Genomic DNA, 12143 nt, shown 5'->3' with positions numbered 1-12143 from the left:
TAAAAATAGACTTTCACATGTTTCTTACAATTGGCAGGGTTCCTTCTGTAGCAGCTATTGTTCTTCAAAGTATTAACTTTTTGCTGAATAAGCTTAAGTTTATAACATGCTTTTACATATATAATTCTGTTTTTTTTTTTCCCACAACTTTCGGAGTTAGCACTTTTGATACACCCTGTTTGCGAGCCCCAAAAGACCTACAGGAATTGTTTCCATTGCAAATCACACGAGGGTCTTTTTATTACAAGCTCAAGCCCGGGTGGCTGCCCTTTACAAAGACACTTGGGCAAGCGACCCCCGGCTCCGGGAGATCAAGGTTTTTAAAGGAACAAAAACACCAGTGGGGTAGTACAAGCCTTGGCATTACAGGATTGGGTAAGAGGAACAAAACCCAAGCGGGGTGGTCTCTAAGGAAGCTGACTTTAAAATGATTGGTCTATTTTTAGGCACCAAGACTGCTAACCATCCGGCCTAGCTACATGGGAGACATCTGACCTCTAGTTCTTAGGGGCCATGTGACTCCAGTCATACCCTGAGGTTTATCTGGGTGGGGACTGCTGCTGGCCCATTATCTGAAAGGAATGTGGTCTTGTGATTCTGCCCTAGCCTCTGGGCTAGCCCTTTGCTCTGAAAGAAATGTGGGACTCTGCCCTAGCCTCTGGGCTAGCCCTCTGCTCTGAAAGTAATGTGGTCTTATGATTCTGCTCTAGCCCTGGAAATTAACTCTAACCTTTCATCCCCCCATTTTTTAAGACGGTAATTTCTCGAATCTTCGAGATATGCCTGAGTCATTTAGCTATGAGTTGAGGGACCATTTAAGCTGCCAGGTGGGATCAGGGACCAAGGGTCTCATCTTCTGTATCTGCTTCGATGCTGACCGCGGGGCCATTGACAACAAAGGAGCAGTCATGTTTGGTCCGCAGCTCCAGGTATCAGTCTGGGATGAGTCCTATTGAATTCTTTAGCTTGCATGGATGTTGCAGATTGGCTTCATCAAGTATAAACCTGTGAGACTAGACACAGACTAGGAACAGAGTTATTAGTTGGCAGGTAGGGAGGATTTAAGTTGGCATTGTTTTCAGTCATGGTCAGGTGTTGGTGCTGTGAGCAAAGCACCATTAACTGGATAGTCCGTAGTCTCTGCTTGATGTAGGCCAAACATGTTTATGAGCTCATTGGTAGCTCTGACGTGGAAAATCAAGTCTTCTTCATCTATCTCAGCAATGGCCTTAGGCTTAAGATTACGTACAATGAGGGCTGGCATTTCATACATAATCTCAAAAGGAGTCAGTCCCAATTGATAGGGAGAATTCCTAACTCTATACAGGGCAAAGGGGAGAAGCATCACCAAGTCACTGCCAGTCACCAAGGTCAATTTAATTAAGGTCTCTTTTAATGTTCTATTCATTCTCTCTACCTGGCCTGAACTTTGGGGTCTGTAAGCACAATGTAACTTCCAATCTGTCCCAATACATTTGGCTACACTCTTACTTACCCTAGACACAAAAGCTGGTCCATTATTTGACCCTATCAGATGGGGGAAGCCATACCTGGGTAAAATGTCTTCCAACAATTTCTTGGCTATTACCTGAGCAGTCTCGTCCTTGGTGGGGAAGGCCTCAGTCTATCCCGAAAAGGTGTCCACAAACACTAGTAGATATTTGTACCCATATCTTCCAGGCTTGACCTCTGTAAAATCAACCTCCCAGTAGGCTCCGGGTTTCTTACCTCTAAGGCGTGATCCAGGGTGTTGTGGTCTGTTTGTGGCATTGGTCAGCTGGCAGGCTTTACAATTAGCAACAATATCGTTAAAAGTTACTTTGGATTGTCTCACAGCACCTGCCATTCTCTTGGATCTCATGTGAGTGACTCTGTGATTTTTTTCTGAGAATAACTCTAGCTAAGGAGTTGGGTAAGATTAACTTACCTTCCGCTGGGTGCCACCAACCATTTAAACACTGGCTCATGGGTTGATTTTTGGCCCATTTTATTTCCTCTTCAGTGTACTGGGGTTCCTCCGGCAAATTTGGGTTAGGCAGCTCTAGCAACACTATTGCTAAGATGGTGACTTCCGATTCTTGCAGCGCAATGTCCTTGGCCACCTTATCAGCCAGATTGTTGCCTCTGGCTATTCTGGTGGTGCCTTTTTGGTGTCCAGGGCAATGAATAATAGCCAGCTTCTTGGGAAGTCATAGAGCTTCAAGGAGTTGTAAAATTTCTTCTTTATTTTTAATAGCTTTCTCTTCAGCCATCAAGAGCCCTCTTTCTTGGTATATGGCTCCATGCACATGGGCAGTGGCAAATGCATACCTACTGTCCCTGTAAATATTGACAGCTAGTCTTTTGCCCAGAGTAAGGGCTTGGGTTAAGGCAATTAATTCAGCCTTTTGAGCAGAAGTCCCTGGGGGGAGGGATTGAGCCCAAATTACCTCAGCCTCAGTGGTCACTGCCGCACCTGCTCTCCTCTGACCCTCATGGATGAAGCTGCTCCCGTCTGTGAACCAAGTGTGCTCAGCATTTGCCAATGGGGCATCCTTTAAGTCAGGTCGGGTGCTGTGTACCTGAGTCAAGATCTCTCCACAGTGATGCAGTGGCTGCTCCAGTTCTGGGTGCGGCAAGAGGGTCACTGGATTCAAGGAGGGAGGGGGCTGGAAAACAACTCGGTCACATTCTGAGGCCAGATTGACTGTTAGGACTTGGATAGGCTTTCCTTTATCATCTAGTAATAGGGCTCCTTCTGACCCAAAATGTGTCTGGGCTCTCATTTTGGTCAATAGGTCCCTCCCCAAAAGTGGGTAAGGGCATTCTGGGATGACCATGAATGAATGGGTTACCCATCCCATTCCCAAGTCCACAGTTCTTCAGGTAGTCCATGAATATTGTTTAATGCCAGTGGCCCCTTGAACCCATGATTTCTTTGAAGATAGTGGTCCCTCAGCCTTCAGGAGCACTGAATGTTGGGCTCCAATATCTACCAGAAAGTTCAAGGGTCTCCACCCCACCTTTAGGGTTACCTTGGGCTTGGGGAAGGGATCTGAACCCTGACCCCCTCAGTCCTCTTCCTTCTCCACAAACATAACCTTAGTTCACAGCTTTTTCTTGGGACAATCTTTTATCCAGTGTCCCTCTTGTTTACAATAATCACATTGGTTCTTACCTAATGGTGGTTTGTAGTGTCCCTCCGGCTCTCTTCTTCCTACTACTCACTGAAGTTGTTGTCTTCTCTCTCTTGGATCAGAGGCAGTGACAGCCAGGAGTACTTCAGCCAAGTCCCTATTCCGCCTTTTCTCAGCCCTAATTTCCTTTGCTTCTGAACTTTCCCTATTGTTATACACCTTTTCCGCAATCTCTACTAAGTCCTTTAACGACTTTTCTCCTAATCTCTCCTGTTTCTGTAACTTTTTCTTAATATCTGGTGCTGCCTGAGTAATGAAAGCCAGGGCTACAGAGGACTTCTGATCAGAATGCTCAGGGTCATAAGGAGTATGTCATCTATAAGCTTCCATAATCCTCCCTAGAAAGGCTGCTGTGCTTTCATTTTTCTCCCTGTCTAACATCATAGACCTTGGCCAAATTAGTGGGCCGCCTTACAGCCGATTTGAGACCTGCCAAGAGAGTCTGGCAGTAGAGAAGGAGGTGCCTCTTACCTTCAGCCGTATTAAAATCCCAGGTAGGTTGGGTAAGAGGAAATCCAACATCAGTATCATCTGGGTTCTGAGTTGGAAAACCAGTATTTCCCGGAACATTTTTCGGGCTTCTAGGAGGATACGCTCCCTATCTTCTGTGGTGAAAAGAACCTGCAAAAGCTGTTGGCAGTCATCCCAAGTGGGCTGATGAGTAAAGAGCACAGTTTCAAGGAGGTCAATTAGTTCCCTCGGATTCTCAAAAAATTTAGCATTTTGGGTTCTCCAATTGTAAAGGTCGGCTGTGGCAAACGGGCAGTAATGATGAGGCTGGTTCCTGTGTCCATCTGTGGGCCCAGTGGCACACAGAAGCAGAACTGTGGAATCTGCTTCTGGTTCCCTAATTGGGGAAGCCACCTGCCAGTTCCGGGTGCCCTGCACAGGTCCAACTGATAGGTCCAGGGTGGGCTCCAGAGGGGATGCAGGTACCGCTGTCTGTGGTGGTTCTGAGGCCAGTGCTGGCAGTCCCCGGGATGAAGGAATAGGCCTATAAGGTGGGGGTGGAAAAATCTCATCTTCTGGTGTGCTATCCGGTAAGACAGGGTGGGGGGGTGGAAGGCTTAGGAGGGGTCTTAGTCTCTGTGACCAATGTAGTTGTGGGACCTGGATCTGCATCTGTAGTCAAAGGAGTTTCTGTAAAAGGAGGATTGTTAGCAGGGGGAAGAAAAGCTTTGATCCAGGGTGGGGGATTCATCACCAAATCCTTCCAGACTACTATATAAGGAACCCGGTCAGGGTGTCCCTGCGCCTTTTGAAATACTTTTATCCTCTACGGCCAGAATGGTTGGGAGATGAAAAGTCCCTTCTGGTGGCCATTCAACATTGAAGGTCAGCCACTCCAAAATGCAGTAAGTAATCATTTTCAGCTTTTTTACATGGAGAGATTGCAAGCTCTTGCCTTACCCTCTTTGAAGAGGATAAGAACCAAGTCAAGGGGGCGGAAGTCATCTGTCCCATAATGTCCATCACAGTCCAATAAACACAAAGACTCACAAATGCAAGAGACACAACAGAAAAACAAAAACAGACTCGGCAGGTGGTAAAGGCAAAAACAGGGCGAGGAGTCAAGGAGCTGTTGGGATCTTGCTTCCTCTGTCAGAAATTCCTCCAGGATGGGCCCATGTCTCTTACTGGGTAAGGTACTGTAAAAACAGACCTTCAGATGCCCGCTCTGGCTTCTCAGCCACAAAAGCCTCAGAGTGGTGGGTGGTTCTGGACCACCTCCAGAAACTGATGAAGTTGGGGGACGTCTCTCCCAACTTCAGCAACTGTGATTGTTTGACACGTCTGTCTAAATCACATTTAGTCACTCATACAGATACCTCGAGACAGAACAGAATGCAGAAGATAGGCGCCAACGGGAACACTGCACACCACACAAAGCACAAAGAGACAAAGACGGAGACTGAGACACAGACACGACACTTACCAGCTGGTATGAGACCCTCCGGATCAGTCCTGAGGTCTTGGGGGGCCCTGGAATCTCAGTGGGACCTCCAATGTTACACCCAGTTCGCGAGCCCCCAAAAGACCTGCAGGAATTGACTCCATTGCATAACACAAGAGATTCATGTTTTTTATTACAAGCTCAAGCCCGGGTGGCTGCCCTTTACAAAGACACTTGGGCAAGCGACCCCCCGCTCTGGGAGATCAAGGTTTTTAAAGGAACAAAAACGCCAGTGGGGTAGTACAAGCCTTGGCATTACAGGATTGGGTAAGAGGAACAAAACCCAAGCGGGGTGGTCTCTAGGGAAGCTGACTTTTAACATTATTGGTCTATTTTTAGGCACCAAGACTGTTAACCGTCTGGCCTAGCTACATGGGAGACATCTGACCTCTAGTTCTTAGGGGCCATGTGACTCCAGTCATACCCTGAGGTTTATCTGGGTGGGGACTGCTGCTGGCCCATTATCTGAAAGGAATGTGGTCTTATGATTCTGCTCCAACTCCAGGAATTAACTCTAACAGTTCACTTTTTATTTCTGTCATAAACATGAAAAACTGAGGCTTAGGAAGGTCAAAACATAGTCCTGGCCATAAAACCAAGAAGGTTAGGAACTGTGATGTCCTCTCTCTGGGATTCAGAGATTCTTTCTGCTGCCTGCTCTCATATACACAAGGTGTTATTGCCATGTCGTTGGCCTGCAGTGACACCTGAATACCACCTATGTGAGGGAAGGGGAAAAAGAGAACAGGGTGACACAAAGAGGACACCAAGTCTAGACTATGATCAAGGTGTCATTTACTGAATGTAAGGTCACCACTTAAATAACAGAACATTACAAGCAGTTTTTCAGGACAGCAGCTTTACTTGGTAAAGCGTATGAGGAATCACTCAAGGTTACAAAAAATTTGCTGTCTGGTTACCATGGTTGTACAGAATTTATTATCTAGTTCTCAGGATCAAAGCTCTCTACTATAGGACTACCAAGGTCAATCTTTTTGACACTGAGTTTTATATTAGAGCCAGGGCCAGGAGGCAAAATTGCACTGTTCAGAAACAGCAATATGCATTCCACTTCGGCCATCAACTCTAATTAGGCTGCCACATTACCATACAAATGAGAACAGAGAACAACAATTATCAAGATTCACACAGAACTCTTTGGCATGTTCTAAATGTCTTCCTTCTTTTTCAGGTATAAGAAGGAGAAATATAGAGTAGTCTAGTTTAATTCTGTTGCTGTAAAAAGAACCTGGCCAGAAACAGCTTTGAAAGGAAAAGCCTTATTTTGCTTCAACTGCTGGGTCATAGTCCATCCTAGAGAAAAGTTAGGTCAGGAACTTGAAGCAGGAATGCTGAAGCAAAAATATTACCTAGATGAATATATAATACCTAGATGAAAAAATACCTAGATGAATACATAGATGAATGCTGCTTTCTGGCTCATTGTCTACCTCATGCTCACTTAGCTCAGGCCAGCCTCACTAGGGATGGTGGTATCCATAGTGGGCTGGTCCCACCCACATCAAAGATTAGTCAAGTGATAGATACAAGCCAATGAGATCTGGCAAATTCCTTGATTGAAGATTACTTTTCCCAGGTAAAGCTGGGTTGTGGTATGTTGTCCAGATAAGCTAATTAGCATAGTAGTTGGTGGAAGTAGAGAAGAGAGCAAAAGACATAAATGTACAAATAATGGAAAATTGAAAGATGCCAACAGCAATCACTCTGGCCCCTCTTGATTAAAGACAGATGGTACAGGTGCTTGAGAATACGTTGTACTGCTCAGCATAAAAGGAGCCTTCTGGAATAAAACTTTGCCACATGGCTGTCTCATTTTCTGGTTCATTATTACATTTTCTTACAGTTCTTATTTTGTGTCTTACACATAGACTACTGAATCTCGGAGCTAACATATATTAGGACAACATTATGCTACATAGTGAGCCTTTATAATCTCATGCACTAGCTTGATCAGTCACAGAAGCTGACATGGAAATACAAGGTTGACATGTGCAGTCTGCTTTGTAGGAGCAGAGCTGCCTGACATCATGGCTGCTACTCCCCAAGAAATACATCTTCTCTCCCTACCCTTCACTGTGCTTGTTTTTTTTTTTCCTTGAGTTTGGGTATTTCCAAACAAAGTTGGAGGGAGGGGCTTAAAGTAAAGGAATTTGAAGTAGATAAAAGCAGTATTAATCACCCAGGGTGTCTGATCTTTGTGCTGTTAAAGGGATAGATGCACTTGTTAGGACACATTAGTACATGTGACATAGTCTGTCTAATAACACTTCATGAACTTAGTGCTTAGAAATTCCCTTCTTAATCATATAAGTAACCATAAACATCCTCCCATATCTGCTCTAGAATCACTTCATGCTCAGTTGGCTCATGCTGTATCATATGGAGCCTGTCAGATGTAGGTGAGTCTAGTATGTCCAGCAGACCTTGTCATCTCCCGCTTAGACAGTCATGTCCAGAAGAGCCTCTCACGTCTAGCTGAGTTTGTCATAGTCTGCTAAGCCTGTCTCTTGTTGAGTTTTTCAAATCCATCAAAGCCTGTCATTTCCAGTTTTTCCTGTCTACTGCTGAGACTCTTATGTCAAGCTGTACCTGTCATGCACATCTGAGCCTGTCTCCAGCTGAACCTGCCATATCCAGCTGAGTATGTCTTAATTTAGGCTGTCTTCAGCTGAGTTTGTCATGCCCCACTGAGCCTGTCATGTTCAGTTGAGTGTGTCATGTTCAGAAGAGACTATCTCCATCTGAGACTGCCATGTCTACTTGAGCCTGTCTTGTCCAGCTAAGCCAATCATGTCCAACTGAGCCTCTCTTGTCCAAATAATCTGGTGTGCTGCTGAGCTTATCATTTCCAGCTGAGCTTGTCTCTAGCTGAGCCTGCCATGTCCAACTGTTCCTTTCTTGTACAACTGAGCCTGAGTGTCACACAGAGAATATCCTTTCCACCTGAGCCTCTTGTGTCCAGCTGAGCCTGGCATATTCATCTGAGCTTGTCATGTACAGCCTAGCCTGTCACTGCCTGCTGAAGCTTTCTCTATTGAGCCTATCTACAGCTAAGCTTGCAATGTCCTACTGAGCCTCTCATGTCCAAGAGAGCCTGTCAAGTGCAGCTAAGTGAGTCATGTCCAGCTGAGCCTGTCTGTAGCTGAGCCTGCCATGTCCAGTTGAGTCTGGTAACATCAAGGCTGTCTCCAGCTGAGTTAGTCATGTCCCCCTGAGCCTGACATGTACAGGAGAGCCTGTCTTGTCCAGCTGAGCCTGTCAAGTCCAACAGAGCCTTTCTTGTCCAGGTAAGCCAGTATACACCTGAGCTTGTCATGTCCAGCTGAGCCCGTCTCCAGCTGGGCCTGTCATATCCACCTAGGACTGTATCCAACTAAGCCTTTTAAATCCAGCAGAGCCTGTCATGTCCAGTTGAGGTTTACATGTCCAGCTGAGACTTTCATGTTTCTACCTGAGCTTTTTACATCTAGCAGAGCCTGTTAGTCCAGTTGTTTCTGTATACTGTTGAGACTCTTATGTTCAGATGTGCATGTCTTATCCATCTGAGCCTGTCTCCAGCTGAACCTGTCATGTCCAGCTGAGTCTGTCATGTCTCTATCTGAGCTTTTCACATCCAACAGAGCCTATTATATCTAGCTGAGTCTGTCTCCAGCTAAGCTTTTCACATCCACCAGAGCCTGTCCCATTAATCCTGTCCACTGCTGAGACTCTCATGTCCTGCTGTGCCTGTCATGTTTATCTGAGCCTGTCTCCAGATGAGCCTGCCATGTCCTGCTGAGTCTGTCATCAATGAGGCTGTCTCCAGCTGAGCTTGTCATGTCCTGCAGAGCATGTCATATCCAGGTGAGTCTATATGCAACAGAGCCTGTCTTACCAATTGAGTTTGTCTCCAACTGAGCCAGTCTCAAACAGCTTGTCTCCAGCAGAGCCTGTCATGTCCAGTTTCACCTGTCCTGTCCAGTTGAGCCTGTCTTGTCCAGTTGATCCTGACATGTCCAGCTTAGCCTGTCTTGTCCAGGTGAGCCAGTATCCAGCTTAGCTTGTCATGTCCACCTTAGACAGTATCAAGCTGAGCCTGTCTCCAGCTGAGAAAGTCTTATCCAGTTGAGCCTGACATGTGTAACTGAACCTGTCTTGTCCACTGGAGCCTGTCAGGTCCAGATGAGCCTGGTATGTCCAGCTGACCTTGTCATGTCCAGTTGAACCTGTTTCCAACTGAGACTTTGACATCCAATAGAACAAGTGTGTCCAGTTGATCCTGGGTCTTGCTAAGCTGGTGATGTCCAGCTGAGATTTTCATGTCCCACTGAGTCTGTCACGTCCAGGTGAGCCTGCCATGTCCATGTGAGACTATCTACAGCTGAGCCTGAAATTTCCAGGTAAGCTCTCATGTCAAGCTTTGCCTCCTGTCCTGCAGAGCTGAGCCTATCTCCTGCTGAGCATAAAATGTCCAGCTGAGATTGTCATGTCTGAGGCTGTCATTTCCAGCTGAGCCTGTCATATCTCTATCTGACCTTTATACGTCCAGCAGAGCCTGTCATGTCCAGTAGATCCTCACTACTGCTGAGACTTTCATGTCCATGGTGCTTGCCATGTCCACCTGAGCCTGTTACTTCCATCTGAATGTGTCACCATGGAGGCTGTCTCCAGCTGAGTTTGTCATGTTCCTCTGAGCCTGTCATGTCCAGGTGAAATCTGTCTTCAGCTGAGTCAGTCTCAAGCTGAGCCTGTCTCTAGCTATGCTTCTTGTGTACATTTGAGCCTGCAAGTCCATCTTAGCCTGTCTTGTCCAGTGGAGCCTTTCAGGTAGAGCTGAGGCTGTCTTCAGCTTAGCTTTTCACATCCAGCAGAGCCTGTCATTTCCAGTTGATCTTATGTCCTGCTGAGTGTGCCTTGTCTGGCTGAGTTGATCATATTAAGGCTATGTGTAGCTGAGCTTGTCATATCGAGGTGAGCCTGTCCTGTCCAGGTGAGCCTATCTGTAGAAGAGCCTGTCATAACCAATTGAGCCTGTCTATAGCTGAGCCAGTCTCAAGCTGAGACAGTCTCTAGCTGGGCCTGCCATGTACATTTGAGCCTGCATGTCCAACTGAGCATTGTCTACTGTCCACTATCTTGTCCAGTGGAACCTGTCAGGTGCAGCTGAGCCTGGTATGTCCAGCTGACCTTTTCACGTCCCACTGAGACTGTCATGTCCAGCTGTGCCTGTCATGTCCATTTGAGCCTGTCTACAGCTTACCCTGTTATGTCCAGCTGAATTAGTCTCTATTGAGGCTGTCTCCAGCTGATCTTGTCATGTCTTGCTCTACCTGTCATGTCTAGGTGATCCTGTATTGTCCAGGGGAGCCTATCTGCAGCAGTGCATGCTTATTGATGCTGCATTCACAAAAGCCATTAAGAAGAATCACGCTAAATATCCCTCCAGGGATGAACAGACTTTTTAAAAAATATGGTACAGATACACAATGGAATTTAAACAAGCAAAATGAATGGAAATGAAAAATTACATTAAATAAGAAAATTCTTGCTCAGAAAGACAAACAGCACTTGCTCTCTGTCATATGCAGACCCTATCTTTTGATTTCTATAATGCACTTATGTGGGGGTAGTATAGAAGCCAGAAAGGGACCAATGAGAGACATAAAAAGGAACTTAATAGAAGAGCAAGTTTAGTAGTGCATGTAAGCTACAAAAGTAAAAGGGGGACTACTGGGAATGGAAGGGTATGGGGGCGGGGGCAGAAAGCTGTGATGGAGGGACAACAATCAAAACTAAGTAGGTATGAAAATGGATAATGGAAATGGAAAATATCTGGTGTGTTAATTAAAATTATTTCAGTTGCAGTGTGTGGAGTTAGTTTTTAATAGGGTTTCATTAGGTAGCCCTAGCTGGCCTAGAACTGGCTGTGTGGACCAGGATGGCCTTGAATTCACAGAGATCTGCCTGCATCTGCCTTCCAAGTGCTAGGATTAAAAGTGTGCACCACCACACCTGGCCCTAAGGGGAAAAAAACAGAGCTAGTGTTGTATGTGGTGATTATTATTTACTATTGATATACTTTTAGTAATGCTGTTGTTGATCCTAAACAGCTAATCACCACACAAAACTGGGATTTCTTTAATTAACCTAGATCATAATGCTGGGCAATAGTTGTTCAATCCTAAACCTCCAAGGCCACATAGTTTCTACCATTTAGCTTTCCCACATTATACTTGCTTTTAATGATACCTTAGGTCTGGCCCATCTCTCCACATCAGTCGAAGACCTCTCTTCCAGCTCTACTCTCCCACTTCTGCTCTCCCAGCTAGCCTCCTACCCTTCTCTCCTCCTCTGCCTCCCACACCTTCCTGTCCACTGGTTCCTCCCTCCCTCTCTTCCTGCTTCCTTTCCATTGCTCAACATTGTAACTGGGTGTTTTATTTTGGCATGTTTAAACAAAGTTGAGACAAGTGATGCTTAGAATAAGTATTACAATGCAATGTGCAGACTGAAACCAGAGAGTGGGGGAGAGAAATCACCATTTGAACAAACAAGGGTAAGGTGTATACATTTCAAAATAACATTATACCAACAAGCTAGTGAGTGGTTAAAGGTTCTTGTTACTAGGCCTAATGACTGAGCTCAACCACTAGGTCCCACATTGTAAAAGAAGAGAGTCTACCACTGTAGGCTGTCTTTTGGTCTCTACACATATCAAGTGGTAGATGTATGCCCACATAGACGTACACACATATATTTCTATAAATAAATGCAATATTTTAAAAGATAAAGGTATCACAGTGAAAAGGGCTGGATGGCCAATTAAAAATGTGGACTTCCAAAGCACTGGTCACAATACTGTCCTTATATATTCGATTTCTAGGACCCATGTAATGGAAAGAACAAACTCCCTCAAGTGCTAGGACTTCATCCACACACAGGACATGGCTCAAATGCATGTGCATGCACAAATCTCACAGACTAAATTCAACAAAAATCATTTTATTATTTTA

Source organism: Meriones unguiculatus, chromosome X (genome assembly GCF_030254825.1).
Source record: "Meriones unguiculatus strain TT.TT164.6M chromosome X, Bangor_MerUng_6.1, whole genome shotgun sequence".
NCBI classification, from domain to species: Eukaryota; Metazoa; Chordata; class Mammalia; order Rodentia; family Muridae; genus Meriones; species Meriones unguiculatus.
Note: the sequence above shows the minus strand (reverse complement) of the source record.